The following is an 8,359-nucleotide window of genomic DNA, read 5'->3' as shown; positions in this document are numbered from 1 at the left end:
TGTGCCTGTAAAAAAACCTGGAGGATGGTTATATGTATTTGTAGATATGTCCAACTATTTAAGTTAATAGCAACTTGTTTTTCAATCCAAAAATAGACCGAAATTGTACAGCATATATGCCTATATAATGTGTAATTAAAATGTTCTAGTCTTCCTTAAATGAAAATTATAACCAGCAATATGTTACAAAGTACACAATTCTTCCTTCCATACACTTCCACCAGGGGATGGAAACTTCCCTTAAGTTTCACTGGACTGTGTGACGATCCACACGCCCGTTATTTTATTGCACAAGTTGCCCAAGTTCCAAAGCCAAATATTATAAACCCCGTGTATGCTGCACTGACATGTTCAATTCCCGCAATAAGAATGTACTGACCTGACTAACAGACAAACTAGATCACCTAAAAAAGGCTGTTTTGGGCGTGGCTCCGTTTGCCCCTAACTTGAAATTAAAAAGGGATTAGCCCACAGAACGCAGAAAACAGCGAGGGCAATTTTCTGCAGCAGAGAGCCCTCTCGAACTGGCTGCCAGCCAAATTTTTGAGGGGGGGGTGGGGGGGTGAGGAAATTTGAACGATCCTTGTCCTCCTCGGCGACAGCCATGCGCTGGGGGGGGAGCCTAGGGCTTTGCAGATTAGACGGGATCAGATTCATCCTGCACTGTTCTCGTTAGCTCCCCGTCCTGTCCACCTCCATTACAGAGACGCTGGCCCACTTTCAAAGGTCACTCCAGCTTTCTGCGCCCAGCTGCGTGGTAACATGAGGCTCTCGGGTCAAGCCCACATCAAATACCCAGTGGGCTACGTGGCGTGGAGAGGCCCATCGTGCCCACCGGCCAGTCACAGTTTTTCCACGTTACACAACCAGGACGTACGTATCACTTTCTAAGACCTGACCACCTTGCAGGAGAGATCCCGGAAGATTAAGCGTTAGCAGTTTTAAGGCACCGCAAAGTCACTGTGCTGCGTGTTTGTTGTGTATTGTGAGAAATCGAAGGACAGGAAGGAACAAAGGGAGAGACAGCTCAGCAGGGGGCATGAGGAAAACACCAGACAGAGTCAGAGATGCACTTCACAAGCAATTTTAGTACAAGCGCTTTGGGAGAAGACAGCAACCACACAAAGCTCAAAGTTCTGCTCAAAGGATGGTTATTGTCTCCGAGATGACATCATCTGCAGGGGTTTTATACAGAGTGTAAACTGATAGTATTTCAGTTGTAGTGCTCTGCCTGGTCAGGATGGCACCGGTCGATATCGCAAAGATTGGTTACATGACAGGTTGCTAGGCAATTGCGCCTACTCGCATACATTTATACATTTTTATATTTAAAACATCTCATTAAGTGAGAAAACAAATCTTTGTCTTCACTGCCCAGCTGCATCTGTTATCTCTTGTACTCCCTTCTTCCTGTTTAAAGCCTGGAGGGGTAGAAGACAGGACACAGAAACAACCTGGGAATAAAGGTCCTTTTTTAGTGAGAAATGGAAAGGAATCTGAGGGGGGAGATACAGAAGGAAGGGCGTGGCCACAGAACTGAAAATAAACAATCCAATTAGTACAACACAATGAGGCAGCAATCAGATATAACAGAAGGGAGCGATCGATGATTAACAATGTGGATTTAAAGTAGAATGCATTGGTGTGTATATGTGCATAGATGTGTGCGTGTGTGTGCGTGCGTGCGTGCATGTGTGTGTGCGAGAGTGCGTATGTTAGCTGATGCTTGGTAACTTCTGCGTCCGCTTTGCCTGTGCCTGTGTATGAAGGAATGTGGAACATGCTGCTCACCAACGTCGTTTCTCACCACAGTCCAAAAACTCTACTGCCAGGCATCGAAGCTGAGTGGGGAGCTAAGCAACACAACTTATGTATACATAAATACAAGCAGACAACATTGCTCGCACCTCCCCAAAATATCTGTGTGAGCAATAGTGAAGGGTTAATGTGTGCCATTCACACACACACATACATATCATTGAAATGCTAAATGTGTGTGGGGGATAGATAGAAAATACAACGAAAACACAATGTTTGGTCAGAGTGAGTGTACAGGGGTTCGCATTTCAGTCACTGGGAAAGTCATGTCCCTACAAATGTATGGCAGAAGATAATTATTATTAAGATAATTAAGATTATTTAAAATCAACAGGATGCAACCAATGAAGGAACTAATAAATGAAACCAATAACTTTTTTAACCAAATATTTTATTTCCCCCATGACTATTCAACAGTATAATTCACAATGGCTATTTGATCATTTTAAACATTATTAATAATAATAATAATAATAATAATAATAATAATAATAATAATAATACCTCAGATTTATATAGCACTTTTCTAGATACTAAAAGTCGCTTTACATGGGGAAACAAAAAGGAAGAGAAATAAAACTTTGCATAGACATTGGATTTAACACACTCAGAATGAGTCGGCTCAAACTGTTTGGTCAGATTTTTTTTCTTTTTTTCTGTTGATACACAAAAATATTTTTGTGCTGCATATTTTAGCAGCAGCAGTGTACAAGGATGCCACATTTTGCTCAGAAAATGAAATGACCTCAAAGGTTATCCGATATCTCGTTTTTTTCATTTGCTGAACGTCTGGCCTGAGGACGTCCTCAGCTATTCATGGTTTCCTCCGTGTCTGTTAAGCCTCTTCTTGTTATGAGCAGGGCCTCTCTCTCTCTCTCTCTCTCTCGCTCTCTCAGTGCTTTTTTTTGGAGGGAGGGAGGGAGGCGGGGGGTGCCGAAATGAACTCCATAGGAGGGCGTGCTCTCTCCGAGCAGTCCGTTACTACCACGACTGCATCTGTGGATAGGCGGACATCTGCACCTTTTGTCTCGCCTTCCAACCCCGACCCGCGCACACATGACCGCACCAAAGGGGGGGGGGCTGTCCTTCGCTCCAGTCCTCGACTCCCATTCTGCCCCGAAAAATGACTTATTAAGCAGTCAAAGGCACAATGCAAATAGACTGTCAGACGGAAATAAATTCCATTCAAGGCTATCTTTTATTTCTGCTGCAGCTGTGAGGCCCCAGTATGAAATACAAACTTTTTTTTTTATTTTTATTGAAAGACTTTTTTTTTTTTTCCTCCTCCCTCTCTCCCCGCAGAACAATAGAAGTCAGTGTCTGCTGCGCAGAGAGGCGGATTCTTGGAAAATCGGTCACACAAATTATTCTCTTCTGCGATTGGTAGACTGCCGTGGAAATGACTGTACGTCTCCTGAAAGATAATGTCACCATTATCCGGCAAATTGTTACCATTACCTCCTTTATAAATTGTTTTGATACAGCGCGCAACTATTTTAACTCGCGGCAGTTATTTGAAATATCATACACGCATTTAGGTTACACTATACAATATATCGCCTACATGCTCATACGTAATATTCTCCATGTACAGTTGATGGATGGACATTGTCTTTATTCTATATTACAGACTTATTTATAAAAACAAGGTTTATTGTCGTGCAGCACGGGGACCATTGTGGTGCACATTGAACCACCTTTCTGGGACGATAAGTGAGCGAATGGCGCAGATGTTAAAAGGGGGGAGGGGCCCCGTGACACAGCTGCAGATGAACCCTTCTGCTCGGTCTTGACTGAGCTGATGCCAGAAACTGACTGCCCCCCCCCCCCCCCCCCTATTGTCTGGCGTAACAGGCGTCCCAAGTTCACTGAACGGAAAGGCCCATTCTTGGCCCGGGATCATCCCCTGTGCACACTCTCTCCCTCTCCCCCATCGCCCATTGTTATTTGAAGGGCCATCCTGGTTCTTGCGGAAACCCTGACGGGGAGATTGCTTTTGGGATTAGTGCCCCTCGCAGGCCGATGGAATTAGACAGACCCGCCTGGTCCGCCGTGAAAGAATTTGGCAGCCTTCATTCACTGAGCTCAAACAAGGCGCAACAAAGCAAAGGGAACTTTCCCCACTCCTTTCAATCACATTTTATAATCATTTCACAATTCAGTTTCCTCTCAATCTTTTTTCTTTTTTGAGGATATGAACAATCATTGTGTGCACATGCATTTTTGTCATGTGAAATATGTATTTTTCTGTTCCCCAAATCCATACACATTTTATTAAACCCAATATGAACAACAAATTCATTTAAATGTACGAACGAGTAAGTATTACAGGAATTGTCAAGGCACAGATCAGTATAAAGTGACAAAAACGACTGATTCACACAATTAGTGAACAGGGTTAAACAGGGTAATTAAAATGTCACTGTGATAAGCATGATGGGAAACCTGAAGACCAGACAATGATGCCAATTTACTGGAAGGTATCGCTGGCGTTAACAGAAGACTACGTTGAAAAGACTGCGAGGTTGGAAGGAGAGATAATGTACTTTTCAAACATGTGCAATTTAGGTAATGCGTAACCTGTGTATTCTAAATTATACGTATCAAGTACAAATCCTACTTCAGACCCAAAGTACAGTTTATTGGTTTCAATTCAATAAAATGTTTTCTTAATGTATTTTTCAATATATTAATATACCATAAGCATTTTCCTGTAGTGGGTGACAAGTTCACTTTAATAATACTAAATTAGTAGTAACTGTAAACACAAGTACAATTGAGGAAGTTATACAATTAGTATGGCGATGTTATCTTGATGTTTACAGTCATAATTTTTTTGAACTGTTACCATACAACACTTCAATGACAGTTTGAAACAGACATATCAACAGGCTAGGCTTATGATGGAGGATAAAGAGATTTTACTGGTTATCAGGAATAAATATTAATGCTTGTGTGACATGATAGTTAAATTGAACATTACTGGAGTATGATGTTTTATTAACTTATTATATTTTTCCCATTGCAAACAAGTTACATTTTTTTTTTTTAACTTGTCAAAGTGTCTACAAAGAGCAAATAAATAAATAAATAAAGAACACGTGCACACAATCTCAGTCTCAGTGAAGAAAAAAAAAGGTGATTAAATCCAGACCAAAATGCCAAACCAGAAAAACAGCATACATAGTAATATATTGCTTGTCCCCAGGCACCAGGACTAAAAAAAAAAAAAAAAGCGCTGTTCATGTTTTGTACTGTGCATGTAAGACATGTGTAAAAAGTCAGACAAGAGCCAGGAAACCAGAGGAGAACTAAACTAATACCTTAAACATTCCAGGGGCCGTGCCTCTTGCGGCTGAGTAACGTCTGAAGATGAAAAGGACGCGTCTTTGCGTCTCCGTGCCCCAGGCACAGTGGCTGCTGGGAGAGGCGGCTCTGGCTGAGGTCACTCCAGCCAGGAAGTTTGCTCTCTCAACCTGCTCTCTGATCTCCTCTCCCGTCCCCTATAATTTAGATGAGCCCCACCACCGCAGGGGCACTCCCAGATCATTTTTGTGTTGCACTCCTTATCAAAGGGCAGGGGCAGTTTTGCTGATATATGGGACGGCAGACAGCGATCTAATGAGCTAACAGACACACCGAGCCTGCCAGTAATGACAGGTTAGCCGAAACCCCCGGCAAACAAGATCCTGAGCTAGCGTCATCTGGTCTAATTAAAAGGAGGTGGCATTCTGTCTGTGATTTTTTCTTTTTCCTTTTTTTTTTTTTTTTTTCCCGCTGGTCCCATTGTCACCAGATGGCTCTCCTTGGGAAAAGAGTGAAACAATGGTCACGGGGAGCGAAAGGCCAATTGTCCGGGGAGCAGAACGGCGTTTTCCCACCGAGCCGGCTCTCGGCTCCCTTACGCGGAGCGATGCCCGCGAAGGCCGTCTGCTTTCTAAAATGGCCGCAAGTGTACAGAGGCCGAGCGATCTTCAAAGAGTCGGGAAACTCAAATACAGGTTTCGTTGGGAGCGACGGTGGGCACAAGGTGTTAGGATGGCCTTTTTTTGAACCCCGCGTCGATGCAGGGGAGAAAACTGCGAGGAAGGAAGAAAAATTGCCTGACCAAGACAACACTCAGGAAGTTTTTTTCCCCCTGGGTACCACAGGCTTCTGCCAAACAAAAGAAAGCAGTGGAATGTCTCAAAATGCACACAGATAAACATCTTTGTCAAAGCAGAACTCACACAGACAAACATCTGTAACAAAGCAGAACTCACACAGACAAACATCTTTGTCAAAGCAGAACTCACACAGACAAACATCTTTAACAAAGCAGAACTCACGCTGGTGTGGTCTTAGAATTCAGTAGGAGAGGGGATATCCAAATTCAGTTCAGTTAACATTGCATTCTACATCTCCACCAAGACACTTTTAATATCCTGTTTAACAGCAAATGCAATACAATGGAAAACAATGTTTTCTTAGTGCTTTGAGAAGACTCACAGGCTACAGAATACATTTTGATCGTGCGCCATTGCAAATGTGTTCCCACATGTTTTTAATTGAGATTTACTTAATCTGTGCACTCTTTCAGAGTTTAAAATGAGAAGCAAAGTAAAAATTACTTTTACTTCATCAACAGCATTACATTATAAGACTTTAAATATTAAAGAACATACTGAGGTAGAGTGTTCTAACAGATGTTTAGATCTACACCTTTCCAAGGGGCATTTTTGAATGGAAGTGGGACACTTTTATTTTGGCGAGCATTCATCTTAAATTGGCATAGTAAATCAGCGACTATTATTCTAAAAGTTCTATCTTTTTAGCCGTTTATTGCCGCTGAATAACTTGCATCAGATAATTGTTGCGGACAGGTAACATCAAGAGGCAGGCAAAAAACTAAACTTTTACCACCCACGCTACGCTGTGTCTGTTTGTTTCTCAACAAGTGGACAAACATTGTGGACAATGGACACCAGAATAATTTCTTTACCAAACAGGGGCATGCTTACACAAATCAGCCTTTACACTTTCATGATTTTTTTCTTCTCCACAAAAGGCAAATGGTACAATATAATAAAACCTTTTGTGCTGTGCTCTGCAAAGACTGATTGTTGTTTGTGTGCTCATTCAGTGCACTTTCACACCTTGCAATCCAATCCAGGAATAACAGTAATCGCCAAACAAAATTTGAAAAACAGTGAGCTGGTGTAAAGATGCAGACACATGTCCTATTTATATTTCGAAGCAAATATGTTTTGGGGTATTGGAGAAGGTGAAGAGTCATGAAGACTCCACTTCAGGGGCCCATGAATGTTCAAAACAGCTAGTCCACCAGTGGCATTCAAACTGTTGTTATATCATACAAAATCACTAGTTAAAAAATTCTACAGACCATTTACTAAAATACTATATCGTTATACACACAGAATATGAAATGCAATGCCAATTTAAAAATTTTAAATATAACTTGTTATGAACATACATAATTTACACTGGCATTTAAAAATGTAATGAATCTTATATATTCACATACATACATACACACAAGGCTTGATATAGAATATGTTGGTGAACCCAGAACCTGATACTATCCCAAGCTAAACACTGCAGTTGTTTGAAAGGAACAATCCAACTTCAATATTGTCCATATTGCTTCCTATTTAATTTTCCCCTTGTAAGCCATTCATTTTTCTTGGTATTATAATACTGCATTTCCGTTTTGAAAAAATTCAGAATGCTTGTGAAATATGATTTCTCATTTTTGCATCAATAATTCTGTCAATAGATATGAAATACAACACAATATGATGGTATGTATCATTTGATGTCACTGTGGAGGCACAGTTTATAATGCATTATTACATATTACTTGATAGTATTATTATGTTTTGTATAACAGGCCAAATTCTGAATCTGAAAAGTCAAAGACAGGTCAAATCTTGCAACAAATAAAGTGCCTGTTTGGTCACCCTTTGAAATTAAAAGAAAGCAATGCAATTCAACTATTTAAATGTGGCTGCCCTACAGTGTACTCAGTTGTTAATGCAATAATGTAATAGTTTTACAGCCAGGCTTATTTCTGTTTTAATTGCAAATTTCCCTTAAATTAAAGGTCGTAAAACTTGTTTTAACATGCACTGTAAAGGGTAACAGAGGGCCATAAATGGTCTCAAACAGCACAGTGAAATTCAATTAGCCACTCATGGGTTCACTGAGCGTTATCTGAAACACTCCTGGGTCCAAGCCTGCGTCATGTCCTCAAAAACACCTGCACAGTGATAAAGAGCAAACCACAAATCTTAGTCTTGTGATATCTTTGGTGAAACCAAAAAGAAGAATATAAAGCAAGTTTATGGTTTGTATATATATTTTGGTTTTCAATAATGAACTTCAAAATACATTAAAATGTACTTTTGAACATAAGAACATATAAAAATAAAAGGCTGTGGTTAAATGACAAGGCTTGACGAGCTGAATAGCCTGTTGTCATTGTCATGTATTTTGCATTCTAATATGCACCCCCACTTTATTTACTTTATTTATCCAGCTG

Source organism: Anguilla anguilla, chromosome 2 (assembly GCF_013347855.1).
Source record: "Anguilla anguilla isolate fAngAng1 chromosome 2, fAngAng1.pri, whole genome shotgun sequence".
Lineage (NCBI taxonomy): Eukaryota > Metazoa > Chordata > Actinopteri > Anguilliformes > Anguillidae > Anguilla > Anguilla anguilla.
This window is presented reverse-complemented; position numbering follows the sequence as displayed.